The 22,206-nt window shown below is 43.2% G+C and overlaps 1 protein-coding gene across 6 annotated transcripts in view; it reads right to left on the bottom strand.

The window, feature by feature from the left end:
* The window catches only part of LOC138262284 (NXPE family member 4-like), a 505,255-nt gene that overhangs the window by 348,535 nt on the left and 134,514 nt on the right, over positions 1-22,206 (bottom strand). For 2 of the 6 annotated variants that reach the window (XM_069212184.1, XM_069212185.1), the window contains exon 2: positions 3,736-3,755. The exons of 2 other annotated variants lie outside the window; for them this stretch is intronic. The gene's annotated coding sequence lies outside the window, so the exon portion shown is untranslated. Of the gene's footprint in view, positions 1-3,708; positions 3,756-22,206 lie in introns of all 6 variants that reach the window. 2 more of the 6 variants (XM_069212182.1, XM_069212181.1) reach the window with 1 other exon arrangement.

Raw genomic sequence — 22,206 nt, 5'->3', positions numbered from 1 at the left:
TCCCCTTGGCAACATGGGTTTATTCCTGGGCGGGGGACCGCCGATCATGTCAGGCGTGTTATCACCATGTTAGATGCATCTCAGGTTATGGCGGCCCCTATGGCATTAATATTATTAGATGCCGAAAAGGCTTTTGATCGGGTGAACTGGAAATATTTATGGACAGTGCTCACTAAAGTTAATATAGGGGCTGGTTTTATCAAGGCTATATAAGGTTTATATCAGAAGCCCCTTGCTCGAATTCAACTAGCCGGGGCAATTTCAGAACCCTTCTATATTACAAGAGGAACCAGGCAGGGCTGTCCCTGCTCCCCTTTATTGTTTGCACTCTATATAGACCCCTTGATTAGGAAGTTATTGCAAAGTACATTGATCTCGCCTATGGTAATGGCAGAGGGCAGGTTTAAAATTTTGGCATATGCTGATGATACAGCCGTCACTACTCCTGAACCAGGGAAGGCGATCGAACAAATAGAGAAACTAGCTGTGGAGTTTGGCGAGATCTCAGGCTATGCATTAAATAGGAGTAAATGCCAAATATTGGGCAATGAGTGGGCCATTATTGAAGACAACAGGAGGGCCAATCAAGTGACTTATCTAGGTGTCAGATTGTCGGCCAATTTGGACCAGATAGTGGAGAGTAATCTTGCCCCTGTCTTAGCTAATACCAGGAAAGAGCTGCATCATATGAACAATTTGCATTTAACGATTATTGGTAGAAGCAATCTTATTAAAATGATTTTTTTACCTAGGGTCTTATATTTTTTCTGTACTATCCCAATGGAAATTAACAAAGAATGGTTTAAGCAAGCATATGGAGAGTTTAGCAAGTAGTTTTATTTGGTCTTTTAAAAAAGTACGGCGGGCATATAAGTATTTAGTGCTACCCAGAGGGGGGGGTGGGCGGCCCCTCATTTTCTTTTTTATTACTGGGTATCTGCACTGCAATATATCCAACCATTAATTAATCAACAGGCTGATAATAGAGATTTTGGCGACATTTGTCCTACTATATATAATATGATTTGGGGAAGTCATGCCAATGCAGCTTTTTTGAGAACAGTGGAGCCTAGTTATTTAAAAAAAGTTAAGTTCAAGACTGTCTGGGCTGCATTTAAGGTGTGGACCAATGTTAAAAAAAAAATTGGGAATCGGCCGGATTAATTTTTACACCCCAATTTTGAATTTGTCGGTACTTCCTGACATTTTTAAGGATGAATACTGTGCCAGGTGGGCACAGCTTGGTGTTCGGTGTATTGGTGATTTCTATGGGAATACCCACCTTAAATCTTTTGAAGAACTGACAAGTGAATTTTCATTGAACACTAAGGATTTTTTTAAATATTTGCAAATCAGACATTTTTGGGGGGGTAAACTTTAGATCAGCATCTGGGTAGGTGGTGGATAGAATCCCAGTTATGGAGGTTCTTCATAACTCCACTAGATGGCGGGTCTGCTCGCTTTATCTGCTCTTCTTGAACTTAATGCCAGATGACTTGAGTAAACAGGCGGATAGGCGGGCTCGGAATATTGGAGCTTCTGAAGTGTCAGTACGTACCTCTTTAGATATGGCACAGTGTTTTATATTATCCGCTGGGCCACAAACCCAACATTATAAGACTATTTTTCATCTATACTATACCCCCGCTAAGCTATTTAACTGGGGCAGCTCAAGGGGGGTGGTGTGTCCCAGATGTAAGAGTGTATCGGCCGACCTGGTACATATGTTCTTTAATTGCAGTAGGCTACATGAATTTTTTACTGATATGGCTAATTTTTTAACTAGGCTAATCCATCAGGAGGTGGAAATTACGCCGCAACTAGTATTACTGGGAATTGATGGAGTGGTGTACCTAGAATATTCACAGAGGTTTCTGTTTCTAGCCATGTCTGTGGCCCGCTGCTGTATTGCATCTGACTGGCTGGAGTCAACTCCACCAACTTTTAACCATTGGGTGGCTCGGATGTGCTCAATGTTTTATCTAGAGATGGGTTCTTATGTGTGCAAGGGCCGCGGGCGTAGACGGATGGGTGAAGCTATCTGGGCCCCGTTTGCACAGTGGCTAGGTAATAATTGAATCATGCTCGTAGGGGATCTATTTATTTAATCATGTTAAATTTTTGCACTTTATTTGTATTATAAGGTCTTGAATAGGTTATTTCATACGCCCGCTTTCAGTGGTCTTGATGTCTGCTGTAGATTGATGAAATGAATTTATGTAATGATGTGTATTTATTTAATGTATTTATTGTATTTATTCAGCCTTCTTTTTGCTTTGGTATTTGTACACTGTGCATCTTCAATAAACAATTTTAAAAAACTGTTACATGCTTAGCTCAAATTTAGTAGAGGCTTTAACCTAGTTGCCCGGTCTCAATTTTAACTGCGTAGTTCATTTATATTAACAAAGATGTGTTTGAATCCTTTAAAAGCTGTATTTTTCCAGTAGATGACTAATACTTTTTATCTCAAAAGTTGTGTGTTAAGCAACTTTCATCCCCTTTGAAGCTCAAGGTCAGTTTCTGCAGGTGCAGACAATGAAGACACTGATGCAGAATTAATTGGCAACTTTGTTGCTACTTATGTTCCAAAACTCCAAGGACACCTTACACGTAGATGAGTATTAAGAGAAAAGACACTATTCATTGGTCAAAGAGAAATCACCCCATGGACCCTCCAATGGAAGAACCTGAAGAATTTGGAACTTTTCTTACTTAATCCCACCGGACGAAGAGAAGACAGCCATTTTGATGCTGTTTTTGGAGCCATAATTGACGCCATTTTATACCATTGCCACTTTTACTTTAATGACACTTTGATGCTTTTTCTCTATCCCAGAGAGAGAGAGACTTTAAAGAATTCTCACCCTAGAGACTTTAACTTTAAACTTTACCCTTTCTTGCCCATACGATAAACTTTTGCCGGAAAACTTGACTTAAACTTTTGCCCCTTTGGAGAAGCCCCATGCTGATCGAACCGGTACCTGAAGGACGAAGACTTACCTTGAATGCTGATTGTATTTGGTATTTATAAAAGGATAAATTTACTTTTGATTGTGTTTTCCTTCTTAGGTACCAACTGCTTATTTTGACAGGGCCCAAGCTAGAAGTTTTCTAAATTCATGTTGACTAAATTCATTTTGCATGAAGCCGTACGTGCCAGTGCTAATCAGAGGTTAGTTGAGGTATTCCTTTAATGCACCGTGCTGAATTGAATTCTTGTAATGCTGATCAATGTATGCAATTAGTCAGTCTCAGTTGCTTTTACTAGTGATTTGCACTGCTATATCTGAGTGCATTATTATCCAAGTTTTGCATAGATTGCGTTTCTTCCGCCGTTATGGACAGCCAGTAATGTTCGTATATGTCTATCATTTGATTTTGAGACTTACTTACATTGTGTTAGCTTTGTTAATACAGGGAAATAAGCTCATTAACTTTTAATAAACAGGTGTGGTTATTCATGACTGAAAGGTCATGGTGTGTCAAATTACTGTTTTCTATTGATCTAATTTGTTGTTTGATTACTAATTGAGTATTGGTTATTGATTATAAATGATTATTGATTACTGATTTGAGGGATCTGATGATTTCTTTGGATGAGGAGAACCCGGTCAAAAGGTCCACCGACCATCGGAGTGTCCAAGTATAAGTAATTTACAAGGACTGGACGTGCTATAACCAGTCATGTGAAACCCCCCAACTCACCTGACACTCAGAGGTTACTCCACTTACACGGTATGAAGATTGACACCCTTGAAAGAAAACACAGAAACATAGCATCAACTTACACAGGAACATAGCATTACCGTACACAAAACATACCATCAATGTACAGGGAAACATAGCATCAATGTACACAGAAACATAGCATCAATGTACTCCGAAACATAGCATCAACACACAAGGAAACATAGCATCACTGTACATGTAAACATAGCATCACTGTACACAAAACATACCATCAGTGTACTGGGAAACATAGCCTCAACATGCACAGAAACATAGCATCAATGTACTCTGAAACATAGCATCAACACACACAGAAACACAGCATCACTGTACATGTAAACATAACATCAATGTATACAAAACATACCATCAATGTACAGGGAAACATAGCATCAATGTACTCCGAAACATAGCATCAACATACCTAGAAACATAGCATCACCGTACACAAAAAATACCATCAATGTACAGGGAAACATAGCATTAATGTACACAGAAACATAGCATCAATGTACTCCGAAACATAGCATCAACACACACAGAAACATAGCATCACTGTACATGTAAACATAGCATCAATGTACACAAAACATACCATCAATGTACAGGGAATCATAGCATCAACACACACAGAAACCTAGCATCACCATACACAAAACATACCATCAATGTACAGGGAAACATAGCATCACTGTACATGTAAACATAGCATCAATGTAAACAGATACATAGCATCAATGTACTCCGAAACATAGCATCAACACACAAAGAAACATAGCATCACCGTACACAAAACATACCATCAATGTACAGGGAAACATAGCATAAATATACACAGAAACATAGCATCAATGTACACAGAAACATAGCATCAATGTGCTCCGAAACATACCATCAACACACACAGAAACATAGCATCACTGTACATGGAAACATAGCATCAATGTACTCTGAAACATAGCATCAACACACACAGAAACATAGCATCACTGTACATGTAAACATAGCATCACTGTACACAAAACATACCATTAATGTACTGGGAAACATAGCCTCAACATGCACAGAAACATAGCATCAATGTACTCTGAAACATAGCATCAACACACACAGAAACATAGCATCACTGTACATGTAAACATAGCATCACTGTACACAAAACATACCATCAATGTACTGGGAAACATAGCCTCAACATGCACAGAAACATAGCATCAATGTACTCTGAAACATAGCATCAACACACACAGAAACATAGCATCACTGTACATGTAAACATAGCATCAATGTACACAAAACATACCATCAATGTACAGGGAAACATAGCATCAATGTACTCCGAAACATAGCATCAACATACCTAGAAACATAGCATCACCGTACACAAAAAATACCATCAATGTACAGGGAAACATAGCATTAATGTACACAGAAACATAGCATCAATGTACTCCGAAACATAGCATCAACACACACAGAAACATAGCATCACTGTACATGTAAACATAGCATCAACATACCTAGAAACATAGCATCACCGTACACAGAAACATACCATCAGTGTACAGGGAAACTGTAGGAAAGTACCATCTTACCTGGCATGTTACCCCCTTATTTCACTGTATATATGTTGTTTTAGTCTATGTGTCACTGGGACCCTGGCAGGCAGGTCCCCAGTGCTCATAAGTATGTGCCCTGTATGTGTTCCCTGTGTGATGACTAACTTGTCTCACTGAGGCTCTGCTAACCAGAACCTCAGTGGTTATGCTCTCTCTGCTTTCCAAATTGTCACTAACAGGCTAGTGACCAATTTCACAAATTCACATTGGCATACTGGAACACCCATAAAATTCCCTAGTATATGGTACTAAGGTACCCAGGGGTATTGGGGTTCCAGGAGATCCCTATGGGCTGCAACATTTCTTTTGCCACCCATAGGGAGATCTGACAATTCTTACACAGGCCTGCCAGTGTATGCCCACATTTTTCACTGCACATAAGTAACTTACAAGTCACCTATATGTCTAACCTTCACCTGGTGAAGGTTGGGTGTCAAGTTACTTAGTGTGTGGGCACCGTGGCACTAGCCAAGGTGCCCCCACATTGTTCAGGGCAATTTCCCCGAACTTTGTGAGTGCGGGTACACCATTTCACGCGTGCCCTGCACATAGGGCACCACCTATGTGTAGCGTCACAATGGTAACTCCGAACATGGCCATGTAACATGTCTAGGATCATGGAATTGTCACTCCAATGCCATTGGCATTGGGGAGACAATTCCATGATCCCCCGGGTCTCTAGCACAGAACCCGGGTGCTGCCAAACTGCCTTTCTGGGGTCTCCACTGCAGCTGTGGCTGCTGCCAACCCCTCAGACAGGTTTCTGCCCTCCTGGGGTCCAGCAAGCCCTGGCCCAGGAAGGCAGAACAAAGGATTTCCTCTGAGAGAGGGGGTAACACCCTCTCCCTTTGGAAATAGGTGTGATGGCTGGGGAGGAGTAGCCTCCCCCAGCCTCTGGAAATGCTTTGATGGGCACAGATGCTGCCCATCTCTGCATAAGCCAGTCTACACTGGTTCAGGGATCCCCCAGCCCTGCTCTGGCGCAAAACTGGACAAAGGAAAGGGGAGTGACCACTCCCCTGACCTGCACCTCCCAGGGGAGGTGCCCAGAGCTCCTCCAGTGTGCCCCAGCCATCTTGGAAACAGGGGTGTTGCTGGCACACTGGACTGCTCTGTGTGGCCAGTGCCAGCAGGTGACGTCAGAGGCTCCTCTTGATAGGCTCTTACCTCTCTTGGTAGCCAATCCTCTTAACTTGGTAGCCAAACCTCCTTTTCTGGCTAATTAGGGTCTCTGCTTTGGGGAATTCTTTAGATAATGAATGCAAGAGCTCATCAGAGTTCCTCTGCATCTCCCTCCTCACCTTCTACCAAAGGATTGACCGCTGACTGCTCAGGACGCCTGCAAAACTGCAACAAAGTAGCAAGACGACTACTATCGACCTTGTATCGCTTCATCCTGCCGGCTTTCTCGACTGTTTCCAGGTGGTGCATGCTCTGGGGGTAGCCTGCCTCCTCCTTGCACCAGGAGCTCTGAAGAAATCTCCCGTGGGTCGAAGGAATCTTCCCCCTGCAACCGGAGGCACCAAAAGACTGCATCACCGGTCCTCTGGGTCCCCTCTCAGCACGACAAGTGTGGTCCCTGGAACACAGCAACCCTGTCCAAGTGGCTCCCACAGTCCAGTGACTCTTCAGTCCAAGTCTGGTGGAGGTAAAACCTTGCCTCCCCACGCTAGACTGCATTGCTGGGTACCGTGTGATTTGAGCTGCTCCGGCTCCTGTGCTCTCTTCCAGGATTTCCTTCATGCACAGCCAAGCCTGGATCCCCGACACTCTAACCTGAAGTGCACAACCTTCTAAGTTGTCCTCCGGCGTTGTGGGACTCCCTTTTGTGACTTCGGGTGGACTCTGGTTCACTCCTCTTCTAAGTGCCTGTCCGGGCACTTCTGCGGATGCTGCCTGCTTCTGTGAGGGCTTCCTGACTTGCTGGGCACCCCCTCTGTCTCCTCATCCAAGTGGAGACATCCTGGACCCTCCTGGGCCACAGCAGCATCAAAAAACCCTAACCGCAACCCTTGCAGCTAGCAAGGCTTGTTTGCGGTATTTCTGCGTGAAAACACCTCTGCAAGCTTCTTCGCAACGTGGGACATCCATCCTCCAAAGGGGAAGTTCCTAGTCCTCTTCGTTCTTGCAGAACAGCAAGGTTCTTCTAACAGGTGGCAGCTTCCTTGCACCCTCAGCTGGCATTTCTTGGGCTCCTGCCAACTCTCGACACTGTTGCGACTCTTGGACTTGGTCCCCTTCTCTTGCAGGTACCCAGGTCTGGAAATCCACTGTTGTTGTATTGCTGGTGTTTGTTTTCCTTGCAGAACCCCCCTATCACGACGTCTGTGCTCTCTGGGGGTTGTAGGTGCACTTTACACCTACCTTACAGGGTCTTGGGGTGGGCTATTTTTCTAACCCTCACTGTTTTCTTACAGTCCCAGCGACCCCCTACAAGCATAGGTTTGTGGTCCATTCGTGGTTCGCATTCCACTTTTGGAGTATATGGTTTGTGTTGCCCCTATACCTATGTGCTCCTATTGCAATCTACTGTAACTTTACATTGCTTGCATTACTTCCTTTTGCTATTTACTGCATAATTTAGGTTTGTGTACATATATCTTGTGTATATAACTTAGCCTCATACTGAGGATACTCACTGAGATACTTTTGGCATATTGTCATAAAAATAAAGTACCTTTATTTTTAGTATATCTGTGTATTTTGTTTTCTTATGATATTGTGCATGTGACACCAGTGGTATAGTAGGAGCTTTACATGTCTCCTAGTTCAGCCTAAGCTGCTTTGCCATAGCTATCTTCTATCAGCCTAAGCTGCTAGAAACACTTTTTCTACACTAATAAGGGATAACTGGCCCTGGCACAGAGTGTAAGTACCCTTGGTACCCACTATAAGCCAGACAAGCCTCCTACAGAAACATAGCATCAATGTACACAGAAACATAGCATCAACACACACAGAAACATAGCATCACTGTACATGTAAACATAGCATCAATGTACATGGAAACATAGCATCAATGTACACACATACATAGCATCAGTGTACTCCGAAACATACCATCAATGTACAGGGAACTATAGCATCGATGTACACGGAAACATAGCATCAATGTACACGAAACATAGCATCCATGTACAGGGAAACATAGCATCAACGCACACAGAAGCATAGCATCAACACACACAGAAATATAGCATCAACATACACAGAAACATAGCATCAATGCACATGAAACATAGCATCAATGTATAGGGAAACATAGCATCAGTGCACACAGAAACACAGCATCAATGTACATGGATACATAGCATCAATGCACACAGAAACATAGTATCAATGAAAATATGGAAACAAGGCATCAATGTACACAGAAACATAGCATCAACACACACAGAAACATAGCATCAATGCACATGGAAACATAGCATCAATGCACACAGAAACATACCATCAATGTACAGGAAAACATAGCATCAATGTACACAGAAACATAGCATCAACACACACAGAAACATAGCATCAATGCACATGGAAACATAACATCAATGCACACAGAAACATACCGTCAATGTACAGGGAAACATGGCATCAATGCACACAGAAACATAGCATCAATGTACATGGAAACATAGCATCAATGCACACAGAAACATAGCAGCAATGCACACAGAAACATAGCATCAATGTACACGGAAACATAGCATCAATGCACACAGAAACATAGCATCAACAAAAACACGGAAACATAGTATCAATGTTCACAGAAACATAGCATCAATGTACACGGAAACATAGCATCAACGCAAAGGAAACATAGCACCAACTCACACAGAAACACAGTATCAATGCACACGGAAACATAGCATCAATGTACAGGGAAACATAGCATCAATGCACACAAAAACATAGCATCAATGTACATGGAAACATTGCATCAATGCACACGGAAACATAGCATCAACGAAAACATGGAAACATAGCATCAATGGACACAGAAACATACCATCAATGTACAAAGAAACATAGCATCAATGTACACAGAAACATAGCATCAACGCACACAGAAACATAGCATCAAGGCACACGGAAACAAAGCAGTAATGCACATGGAAACATAGCATCAACACACACGGAAACATAGCATCAATGCACACGGAAACATAGCATCAATGTACAGGGAAACATAGCAACAATGAACACAGAAACATAGCATCAATGTACACAGAAACATAGCATCAATGCACACGGAAACATGGCATCAACAAAAACATGGAAACATAGCATTAATGTACACGGAAACATAGCATCGATGTACACAGAAACATAGCATCAATGTATCCGGAAACATAGCATCAACGCTCATGGAAACATAGCATCAATGCACCCGGCAACATAGCATCAAGGCACAAAGAAACATAGCATCAATGTACACGGAAACATAGCATCAATGTACAGGGAAACGTAGCATCAATGTACACAGAAACATAGCATCAATGCACACAGAAACATAGCATTAATGTACTCCGAAACATAGCATCAATGTACTCCGAAACATAGCATCAATGTACTCCGAAACGTAGCATCAACACACACAGAAACATAGCATCAACATACACAGAAACATAGCATTTACGTACATAGAAACATAGCATCAACATACACAGAAACATAGCATCAGTGTACTCGGAAACATAGCATCAATGCACAAGGAAACATAGCATCAACTTACATAGAAACATAGCATCAACTTACACAGAAACATAGCATCAATGTACACAGAAACATAGCATCAATGTACAAAGATACATAGCATCAATGTACATGGAACAATAGCATCAATACACACTGAAACATACCATAAATGTACAGGAAAACGTAGCATCAATGTACAGTCAAACATAGCATCAATGCACACAGAAACATACCATCAATGTACAGGGAAACATAGCATCAATGTGCACGGAAACATAGCCTCAACATAAACAGAAACATAGCATCAATGTACTCCGAAACATAGCAGCAATGTACACAGAAACATAGCATCAATGTACACAGATGCATAGCATCAATGTACACAGATACATAGCACCAATGTACATGGAAACATAGCATCAATGTACACAGAAACAGAGCCTCAACATACACAGAAACATAGCATCAATGTACTCCAAAACATAGCATCAATGTACACAGAAACATAGCATCAATGTACACAGATACATAGCATCAATGTACACAGATACATAGCATCAATGTACATGGAAACATAGCATCAATGTACACAGAAACATAGCCTCAACATACACAGAAACATAGCATCAATGTACTCTGAAACATAGCATCAATGTACACAGAAACATAGCATCAATGTACACAGATACATAGCATCAATGTACACAGATACATAGCATCAATGTACATGGAAACATAGCATCAATGTACACTGAAACATAGCCTCAATATACACAGAAACATAGCATCAATGTACACAGAAACATAGCCTCAACATACACAGAAACATAGCATCAATGTACTCTGAAACATAGCATCAATGTACACAGAAACATAGCATCAATGTACACAGATACATAGCATCAATGTACACAGATACATAGCAACAATGTACATGGAAACATAGCATCAACGTACACGGAAACATAGCCTCAATGTACACGGAAACATAGCCTCAATGTACACAGATACATAGTATCAATGTACATAGATAGCATCAATGTACATGGAACAATAGCATCAATACACACTGAAACATACCATAAATGTACAGGAAAACGTAGCATCAATGTACAGTCAAACATAGCATCAATGCACACAGAAACATACCATCAATGTACAGGGAAACATAGCATCAATGTGCACGGAAACATAGCCTCAACATAAACAGAAACATAGCATCAATATACTCCGAAACATAGCAGCAATGTACACAGAAACATAGCATCAATGTACACAGATGCATAGCATCAATGTACACAGATACATAGCATCAATGTACATGGAAACATAGCATCAATGTACACAGAAACAGAGCCTCAACATACACAGAAACATAGCATCAATGTACTCCAAAACATAGCATCAATGTGCACAGAAACATAGCATCAATGTACACAGATACATAGCATCAATGTACACAGATACATAGCATCAATGTACACAGATACATAGCATCAATGTACATGGAAACATAGCATCAATGTACACTGAAACATAGCCTCAATATACACAGAAACATAGCATCAATGTACACAGAAACATAGCCTCAACATACACAGAAACATAGCATCAATGTACTCTGAAACATAGCATCAATGTACACAGAAACATAGCATCAATGTACACAGATACATAGCATCAATGTACACAGATACATAGCAACAATGTACATGGAAACATAGCATCAACGTACACGGAAACATAGCCTCAATGTACACGGAAACATAGCCTCAATGTACACAGATACATAGCATCAATGTACACAGAAACATAGCATCAATGTACACAGATACATAGCATCAATGTACACAGATACATAGCATCAATGTACATGGAAACATAGCATCAATGTACACGGAAACATAGCCTCAACATACACAGAAACATAGCATCAATGTACTCTGAAACATAGCATCAATGTACACAGAAACATAGCATCAATGTACACAGATACATAGCATCAATGTACACAGATACATAGCATCAATGTACATGGAAACATAGCATCAATGTACTCTGAAACATAGCCTCAATATACACAGAAACATAGCATCAATCTACACAGAAACATAGCCTCAACATACACAGAAACATAGCATCAATGTACTCTGAAACATAGCATCAATGTACACAGAAACATAGCATCAATGTACACAGATACATAGCATCAATGTACACAGATACATAGCAACAATGTACATGGAAACATAGCATCAACGTACACGGAAACATAGCCTCAATGTACACGGAAACATAGCCTCAATGTACACAGATACATAGCATCAATGTACATAGATAGCATCAATGTACATGGAACAATAGCATCAATGTACATGGAACAATAGCATCAATACACACTGAAACATACCATAAATGTACAGGAAAACGTAGCATCAATGTACAGTCAAACATAGCATCAATGCACACAGAAACATACCATCAATGTACAGGGAAACATAGCATCAATGTGCACGGAAACATAGCCTCAACATAAACAGAAACATAGCATCAATGTACTCCGAAACATAGCAGCAATGTACACAGAAACATAGCATCAATGTACACAGATACATAGCATCAATGTACATGGAAACATAGCATCAATGTACACAGAAACAGAGCCTCAACATACACAGAAACATAGCATCAATGTACTCCAAAACATAGCATCAATGTACACAGAAACATAGCATCAATGTACACAGATACATAGCATCAATGTACACAGATACATAGCATCAATGTACATGGAAACATAGCATCAATGTACACGGAAACATAGCCTCAACATACACAGAAACATAGCATCAATGTACTCTGAAACATAGCATCAATGTACACAGAAACATAGCATCAATGTACACAGATACATAGCATCAATGTACACAGATACATAGCATCAATGTACATGGAAACATAGCATCAATGTACACTGAAACATAGCCTCAATATACACAGAAACATAACATCAATGTACACAGAAACATAGCCTCAACATACACAGAAACATAGCATCAATGTACTCTGAAATATAGCATCAATGTACACAGAAACATAGCATCAATGTACACAGATACATAGCATCAATGTACACAGATACATGGCAACAATGTACATGGAAACATAGCATCAACGTACACGGAAACATAGCCTTAATGTACACGGAAACATAGCCTCAATGTACACAGATACATAGCATCAATGTACATAGATAGCATCAATGTACATGGAAACATAGCCTCAATGTACACAGATACTTAGCATCAATGTACACAGATGCATAGCATCAATGTACATGGAAACATAGCATCCATGTGTAGGAAAGTACCATCTTGCCTGGCATGTTACCCCCATTTTTACTATATGTATGTTTGTTTTTGCCTATGTGTCACTGGGATCCTGCTAGCCAGGAGCCCAGTGCTCATAAAGTGTGCCCTGTATGTGTTCCCTGTGTGGTGCCTAACTGTATCACTGAGGCTCTGCTAACCAGAACCTCAGTGTTTATGCTCTCTCTGCTTTTAAAATTGTCACTGCAGGCTAGTGACTAATTTGACCAATTCTGATTGGCACACTGGAACACCCTTATAATCCCCTAGTATATGGTACCTATGTACCCAGGGTATTGGGTTCCAGGAGATCCCTATGGGCTGCAGCATTTCTTTTGCCACACATAGGGAGCTCAGACAATTCTTACACAGGACTGCCACTGCAGCCTGAGTGAAATAACGTCCACGTTATTTTTACACAGCCATTTTACACTGCACGTAAGTAACTTATAAGTCACCTATATGTCTAACCCTCACTTAGTGAAGGTTAGGTGCAAAGTTACTTAGTGTGAAGGCACCCTGCCACTAGCCAAGGTGCCCCCACATTGTTCAGGGCGATTTCCCTGGACTTTGTGAGTGCGGGGACACCATTACACGCGTGCACTACATGTAGGTCAATACCTATATGTGGCGTCACCATGGTAACTCTGAACATGGCCATGTAACATGTCTAGGATCATGGAATTGTCACCCCAATACCATTATGGTATTGGGGGGACAATTCCATGCATCCCCGGGTCTCCAGCATAGAGCCCGGGTACTGCCAAACTAACTTTCCTGGGTTTTCTCTGCAACTACCGCTGCTGCCAACCCTCAGACAGGTTTCTGCCCCCCTGGGGCCTGGGCAGCCCAGTCCCAGGAAGGCAGAACAAAGAATTTCCTCAGAGAAATAGGTGTGAAGGGATACATAGCATGAATGTACTCTGAAACATAGCATCAATGTACTCTGAAACATAGCATAAATGTACAGAGAAACATAGCATCAACGCACACAGAAACATAGCATCAACATACACAGAAACATAGCATCAATGTTATGAGAAGTAAACAGGCACCCGGGCTGCATCGGTGCAGTAGATTACCTGAAGGGTTTGCAGTCTCTGTTGAAAACACCTCCAGGGCTGCCCTGGCCAGGTTTCTGCTGCAGTCTGGAACCTGACCGGCTTGTCACTGCTCTTCTCAGAAAGAGAGTTTTATGGGGACCTAGAGATAGTTACCATGGTAGCCAGGGTCACCTTTCCCCTGGGCCTCCCTCACACTGTCTGGGGCACCTTAAAAGATCAGCGCTGAGATGAAAGTGCAGCCCTGCCAAACGCTACACAACATGGGTTAATCTCCTCATGCAATGCAGTGGAGCTACATATGCGTGACATTACATTCCAGTGCGGGGGGCACATGAAAATATGTGCTATTTACCCCAGATGGTGGCTCTTGGCAGGGCTGTATCTGCAAGGAGGGCCTGTCAAGGACATTTGTGAAACGAACCTCTGGTTAGCTCAGTTCCTCAGAAGGAATCTCTGGTTGGGACACTGCGGGACAGAAGTCTGTTTATGGATGGGTATCCAAACGGGAGGTCCAGTTAGGACAGGCACCTGGAAGGAAGGTGGGTCTGGAGATCGGACACAACCAAGTCAGCCCTTGAAGACATCCCAGGGCAACAGGATTACTTTAGAAGCCATCCCAGAGTCATTGGATGATCATCCAACTACTCCAGAAGTCATTTTCATGTCATCAGACATCATCCAGCTCTTGAAGTCGTCAGCAAACTGTAGAAACTAGGCTTGATGATTTGAGGATGATTTGCAAATGACTTCCTGATTACCTCACAAGGTGGGATTGTTCTTGAGAACTTGATGATGATTTGAAAATGACTTTCTGATTACTTCACAAAACAAGATTGTTCCTGATGATTTGAGGATAAGTGTCTGATTACACAAGTTTGCTAATGCATGCAAATAGGAATGAGTAGTTACTTTGCAGTGCTCTACTTCTGGGGCCATTACACTGAGGTGAGTACATTGGGAGTAACTTCACATCACAGTTTGTTATATTGAGAGTGCTTTTGTTTTGCATCGCAAAGGGTACGATTTTCGAAAATGGTTTATATATGTGTAAATTATTACTTTGCATATAATTCCATCTACTGCCTAGTACGTGTATATATATATATATATCTGTGATGTGTTTACACACATAATCATGAGTATATATTTTTATTACTATGTTATTAGATTTATTTAAATTATTGGACCCTTACATTTATTTATTGCTAATCCCAAAAATATGTAACTTCTAAATAGTAATAAAGTAGCAGAACTTTACAAACGTTTTGTGTTTCTTTTTTAAAAACTAATCATTTTAGGTACTCTTAAAAAAATCCTAATAGCTGTTATAGTAAAGGAATACACAGTTCCACAACAATTTGTGTGGCAGTTATATTAAAAGAATATGGTTCTAAGTGGCGCATTGCATCACCTTTATGGTTCAAATCCCGATCTCTACTCAACATCGTTTGAGTAAATCACATAACTCCCCAGTTACCCCCAAAAATTGTAACGCCAGGTTCTCAGATGTAAAAAAATCTTGTTCTCACGTAAAGCGTGTTTAAGTTTTTCGGTCAAGTTTTAGCTACATAAAACGGCTGTACTTTCAAAACAAATAATAATTTGTGCAGTGTCTCGCCTGCTTCCACAATAGTTAGCAGAAACAAGAAAAATAAAGGTTACTAAAGATGGTGTGCACATCTGCAGACATGTAGGTATAAGCTAGGAAGAGGTTGTCTTTGCCAATTTTTGATGGCCGACAGGCAGTGCTTAATTTGTGGTTGTTGTTTCCGGTGCTGAGCACCAGCACTTACTTTTGAGGGCCGGGGCTTAGTCTTCTGCCTCAAGCATTTGCTGCGAGCAAAAGACACATATGGGAAAGACGGAGGACGGGAAAAACGAAAAAGCGTCACAAAGGAAGAAAGTAGGAAGCTGCAAGAGTGAGCTGAGGGGGCAGGGAGTGGCTTTAAATGGATTTAAGAGGCCTGAGATGGCTTCAGGATTACGGCGCCTCAGTATTCCGTGCTCACACATTTAGTTGCAGCAGCCGCATGTTTAAGAGGAGGGCTTTGGGCACCGGCACCTCTTTATTTACAAATTAAGCACTGCCGACAGGTGAATGATTGCACCGTACATTTGTTGTCACCCCTTTTCTGTTTCTCTCATCTACTTGTTGTGCATCGGGATGGGAGCGGCAGTGTCGCTCGGGTGGGGCGAGGGTGAGAGAGAGGGTCGAGCTGTGCCAGTCTGTGGATCCGGTCATCCGGTGCCCTCTTCACTAGAGATGGGAATGAGAAGGCATTCTTCTATTTTGTTGCGTATTTTTTAGGGGGTGGAAAGCGCAGAGAGGCGGCTGTGGTTTCCCACCTCTTTCCACCCTCTGGGGTTTGGGCAAGCGCAGCTCTTTGTTTCAAAGGCGGGAACCCGCATTTGAATGCAGTCACTGAATGCGTTGTTTTATCCGGGAGAGGTGGGCGCAGGGTGTGATGTGTTCAGGCCCACCTCTCGTTGTGCTCTTCAACAAGCATGGCTTCAAGTGCTTTTAAGACATGGGACCCCAAAACCCGTGGCCTGCAGGGCCGTGGCTTTGTTTGCAGCCCCGCACGGACCTTCGAACGAGGCCCTTCCATGGGGGGTGAGACTCGGGGAGCTAACAAAGGGCGAGCCGAGGCTGTCAGAACTCACGCAGGACCCGAGCACTGAACAAAGGTGTATGGAAATCATGCCCCAACTGTGCTGCAGTGGGAGAACGTATTTAAACCAAGATACCTATATTCTTTAACATGCACAAGTGTTTCCCGTTAGAACATCGTCCTACATCGCTACACTGATGAGAATTTATTAGAAGTGACGTGGGCTGAGAAGCAATCAATCATTCAATCAATCGAAGACATTTATAGAGCGCGCTGCTCCCCCTGAGGGTCTCAAGGCGCTGGAGGGGGGGGTGTCACAGAGAGCGCCGCCCCTGCCCTGGTCACAATGCTGGTTAGTGAGGTGAGGCGACTCCCTTGTCATGTGGACCCTGCATGTGGCATCGCCTCTTATAATACACAGGGAAACATTACAGTTCTTTAAATCAAACAGGATCGGTTTTTGTGCCGCGCAGGTCCGGTATCTGAAGCTGCTCTCTCGGTATGTGATCGTGCATAACGCGTACTCCACGGGATCACAGTCTGCTCACAGTTAAGGAACTGGGGTGAATCCCAGTTACATGATTTCACCCAGAGGAATTCGGCCACTAGGCGGGCATCTCCTTTCCATCAAGAGTCACACCTTGACTAATTGTCGCCATACGTGAACAGAGCGCGGGGACTGTCAGGAACCAGGTTTCTGGCTTCATGGCAACAACACAGACTCTTACACTGTATTTGTCAGCACCGGCACAGTAGGCTGCATCCACGGGATGTCAAGCCAAGGCTCAGATCAGGACCTGGTTTCAAAGGGCGTTTCTTGAATTGTTGCAGCAGGTGCAGTGGTGCCGAGGGGCCCACTGACCCTTGATTGTTGCTGTAGTTTCCAATTCAAAGAGTAGCCGTGGGGGCACTCGGCCCCATGGCACACCGGCTCTGCTGTTCCCCACACACCAGGGTGGGCATTTTAGCCACCAGACCACATCTCCTGGTGTGAACCATCGGCTCCTTCTGGGCTCAAGGTTTCATAGGACTTTGATCTCAGCCAGAGCCGGCATCTAACATGAGCCCGCCTCGAGCTGTCCGTGGCTCGCCCACCACTGAGCTCGCCTCTCAGCACCCGTTGCAGAATTAGTTAAATTTCATGCTTTGTTAACGCAAGAGTATGTGTGTGTGGGAGTCTATCGGAAAGTAGGATTTGGTCTCTGAAAGCATCGTCATAATTCTCCACCAAAAAGTTCTGATGGGAACACTGACACTCTTATCAGAATACCTATAGTAATGCCAGGAAAACCTTCTTTGATAACAGAAAACCCTAGCAGGCAAGGTATCACCTAAGGATGACTACTGCATGCCCTTTAAAGCAGAGCTACACATCAGGCGAGGACACCAGGGAATGACAGAGCCCCGTCACTCTTCAGCTTTACGTATCCTATTACTGTACGTCTTATAAAGCAGAGATATACACACTTTCTCGCTCTCCCCCACTATCTCCTTTTTTCCTCCACTTCTCCCCCACCCCTTTACTACTATCCACTCTCCTTTAAAGCTCTGCTTTCGCTCTCCCCTCACTAACTGCTTTTCACTTTTCACTCTTTCCCTTCCACTCTCCTTTCCGTCCCCATTAATGCTTTCTTTCTAGGTCCCCTCGTCTTCCTTTCCCTTCCACTCTCCTTTCCGCCCCCATTAATGCTTCCTTTCTAGGTCCCCTTCTCTTCCTTTCCCTTCCACTCTCCTTTCCGTCCCCATTAATGCTTCCTTTCTAGGTACCCTCCTCTTCCTTTCCCTTCCTCTCTCCTTTCCGTCCCTATTAATGCTTCCTTTCTAGGTCCCCTTTTCTTCCTTTCCCTTCCACTCTCCTTTCCGTCCCCATAATGCTTCCTTTCTAGGTCCCCTTTTCTTCCTTTCCCTTTCACTCTCCTTTCCGTCCCCATTAATGCTTCCTTTCTAGGTCCCCTTTTCTTCCTTTCCCTTCCACTCTCCTTTCTGTCCCTATTAATGCTGTCCTTTCTTGTCCCCTTTTCTTCCTTTCCCTTCCACTCTCCTTTCCGTCCCCATTGATGCTTACTTTCTAGGTCCCCTCATCTTCCTTTCCCTTCCACTCTCCTTTCCGCCCCCATTGATGCTTCCTTTCTAGGTCCCGTCTTCTTCCTTTCCCTTCCACTCTCCTTTCCGCCCCCATTAATGCTTCCTTTCTAGGTCCCCTTTTCTTCCTTTCCCTTCCACTCTCCTTTCCGTCCCCATTAATGCTTCCTTTCTAGGTCCCCTTTTCTTCCTTTCCCTTCCACTCTCCTTTCCGTCCCCATTAATGCTTCCTTTCTAGGTCCCCTCTTCTTTCTTTCCCTTCCACTCTCCTTTCTGTCCCCATTATTGCTCTCCTTTCTAGGTCCCCTCTTCTTCCTTTCCCTTCCACTCTCCTTTCTGTCCTCATTAATGCTTCCTTTCTTGTCCCCTTTTCTTCCTTTCCCTTCCACTCTCCTTTCTGCCCCCATTAATGCTTCCTTTCTAGGTCCCCTTTTCTTCCTTTCCCTTCCAATCTCCTTTCCGTTCCCATTAATGCTTCCTTTCTAGGTCCCCTCTTCTTCCTTTCCCTTCCACTATCCTTTCTGTCCCCAATAATGCTCTCCTTTCTAGGTCCCCTCTTCTTCCTTTCCCTTCCACTCTCCTTTCCGTCCCCATGAATGCTTCGTTTTTAGGTCCCCTCTTCTTCCTTTCCCTTCCACTCTCCTTTCTGCCCCCATTAATGCTTCCTTTCAAGGTACCCTTTTCTTCCTTTCCCTTCCCTTCCACTCTCCTTTCTGTCCCCATTAATGCTTCCTTTCTAGGTCCCCTTTTCTTCCTTTCACTTCCACTCTCCTTTCCGCCCCATTAATGCTTCCTTTCTAGGTCCCCTCTTCTTCCTTTCCCTTCCCCTCTCCTTTCTGTCCCCATTAATGCTTCCTTTTTAGGTCCCTCTTCTTCCTTTCTCTTCCACTCTCCTTTCTGCCCCCATTAATGCTTCCTTTCTAGGTCCCCTCTTCTTCCTTTCCTTTCCCTTCCACGCTCCTTTCCATCCCCATTAATGCTTCCTTTCTAGGTGCCCTTTTCTTCCTTTCACTTCCACTCTCCTTTCCGCCCATTAATGCTTCCTTTCTAGGTCCCCTCTTCTTCCTTTCCTTTCCCCTCTCCTTTCCGTCCATATTAATGCTTCCTTTCTAGGTCCCCTTTTCTTCCTTTCCCTTCCACTCTCTTTTCTGTCCCCATTAATGCTCTCCTTTCTAGGTCCCCTTTTCTTCCTTTCCCTTCCACTCTCCTTTCTGTCCTCATTAATACTTCCTTTCTAGGTCCTCTTTTCTTCCTTTCCCTTCCACTCTCCTTTCCGTCCTCATTAATGCTTCCTTTCTAGCTCCCTTTTTCTTCCTTTCCCTTCCACTCTCCTTTCCGTCTCCATTAATGCTCTCCTTTCTAGGTCCCCTTTTCTTCCTTTCTCTTTCACTCTCCTTTCTGTCCCCATTAATGCTCTCCTTTCTAGGTCCCCTTTTCTTCCTTTCCCTTCCATTTTCCTTTCTGCCCTCATTAATACTTCCTTTCTAAGTCCCCTTTTCTTCCTTTCCCTTCCACTCTCCTTTCCGCCCCCCTTAATGCTTCCTTTCTAGGTCCCCTTTTCTTCCTTTCCCTTCCACTATCCTTGCCGTCCCCACTAATGCTTCCTTTCTAGGTCCCCTCTTCTTACTTTCCTCTCCATTCTCCTTTCTGTCCCCATTAATGTTTCCTTTCTAGGTCCCCTTTTCTTCCTTTCCCTTCCACTCTCCTTTCTGTCCCTATTAATGTTTCCTTTCTAGGTCCCCTCTTCTTCCTTTCCCTTCCACTCTCCTTTCCGTCCCCATTAATGCTCTCCTTTCTAGGTTCCTTTTTCTTCCTTTCCCTTCCACTCTCCTTTAAGCCCCATTAATGCTCCCTTTCTAGGTCCCCTTTTCTTCATTTCACTTCCACTCTCCTTTCTGTCCCCATTAATGCTTCCTTTCTAGGTCCCCTTTTCTTCCTTTCCATTCCACTCTCCGTTCTGTCCCCATTAATGCTTCCTTTTTAGGTCCCCTTTTCTTCCTTTCCCTTCCACTCTCCTTTCTGTCCCCATAAATACTTCCTTTCTAGTTCTCTTTTTCTTCCTTTCCCTTCCACTCTCCTTTCTGCCCCCATTAATGCTTCCTTTCTAGGTCCCCTTTTCTTCCTTTCCCTTCCACTCTCCTTTCTGCCCCCATTAATGCTTCCTTTCTAGGTCCCCTTTTCTTCCTTTCCCTTCCACTCTCCTTTCTGCCCCCATTAATGCTTCCTTTCTAGGTCCCTTTTTCTTCCTTTCCCTTCCACTCTCCTTTCTGTCCCCATTAATGCTCTCCTTTCTAGGTCCCCTTTTCTTTCTTTCCCTTACCCCCTCTCCTTTCCCCTCTTCTCATTCTCATTGTTTTCCTTTCTTCCACTCCAGTCTCTGCTTTTCTCAGTTTGCTCTCCTCTTGTCATTTTCTCTGGCTCATCTTCCAATCTCTTCCCCTTCCTCACTATCTCTTTTTATCTGTCTTTCCTTATCACCTACACTTCATGGTTTCCATCTCTTTCTGTTTCCTTCTTTCCTTAACCACAGTTCTTCCATATTCCTTCACCTGAGAACCTGTTTGCACATTGTAATCTAGGTCTGATCTGTGAGTGCAATGATCATAGGATAAAGCTATTGCTTTACAATGGTCACAGGTGGGCCACGAAAAACAGGTCGACTGGGATCTCATGTGGTTTTGCCCTGTCCTGAAATTTACAAAAACCCTGTGGGAGACTGTAGGAAAGTACCATCTTGCCTGGCATGTTACCCCCATTTTTCACTGTATATATGTTGTTTTAGTTGTATGTGTCACTGGGACCCTGGTAACCCAGGGCCCCAGTGCTCATAAGTGTGCCTGAATGTGTTACCTGTGTAGTGACTAACTGTCTCACTGAGGCTCTGCTAATCAGAACCTCAGTGGTTATGCTCTCTCATTTCTTTCCAAATTGTCACTGACAGGCTAGTGACCATTTTTACCAATTTACATTGGCTTACTGGAACACCCTTATAATTCCCTAGTATATGGTACTGAGGTACCCAGGGTATTGGGGT

This window comes from Pleurodeles waltl, chromosome 10 (assembly GCF_031143425.1).
Source record: "Pleurodeles waltl isolate 20211129_DDA chromosome 10, aPleWal1.hap1.20221129, whole genome shotgun sequence".
In the NCBI taxonomy this organism is placed as follows: domain Eukaryota; kingdom Metazoa; phylum Chordata; class Amphibia; order Caudata; family Salamandridae; genus Pleurodeles; species Pleurodeles waltl.
This window is presented reverse-complemented; position numbering and strand designations above follow the sequence as displayed.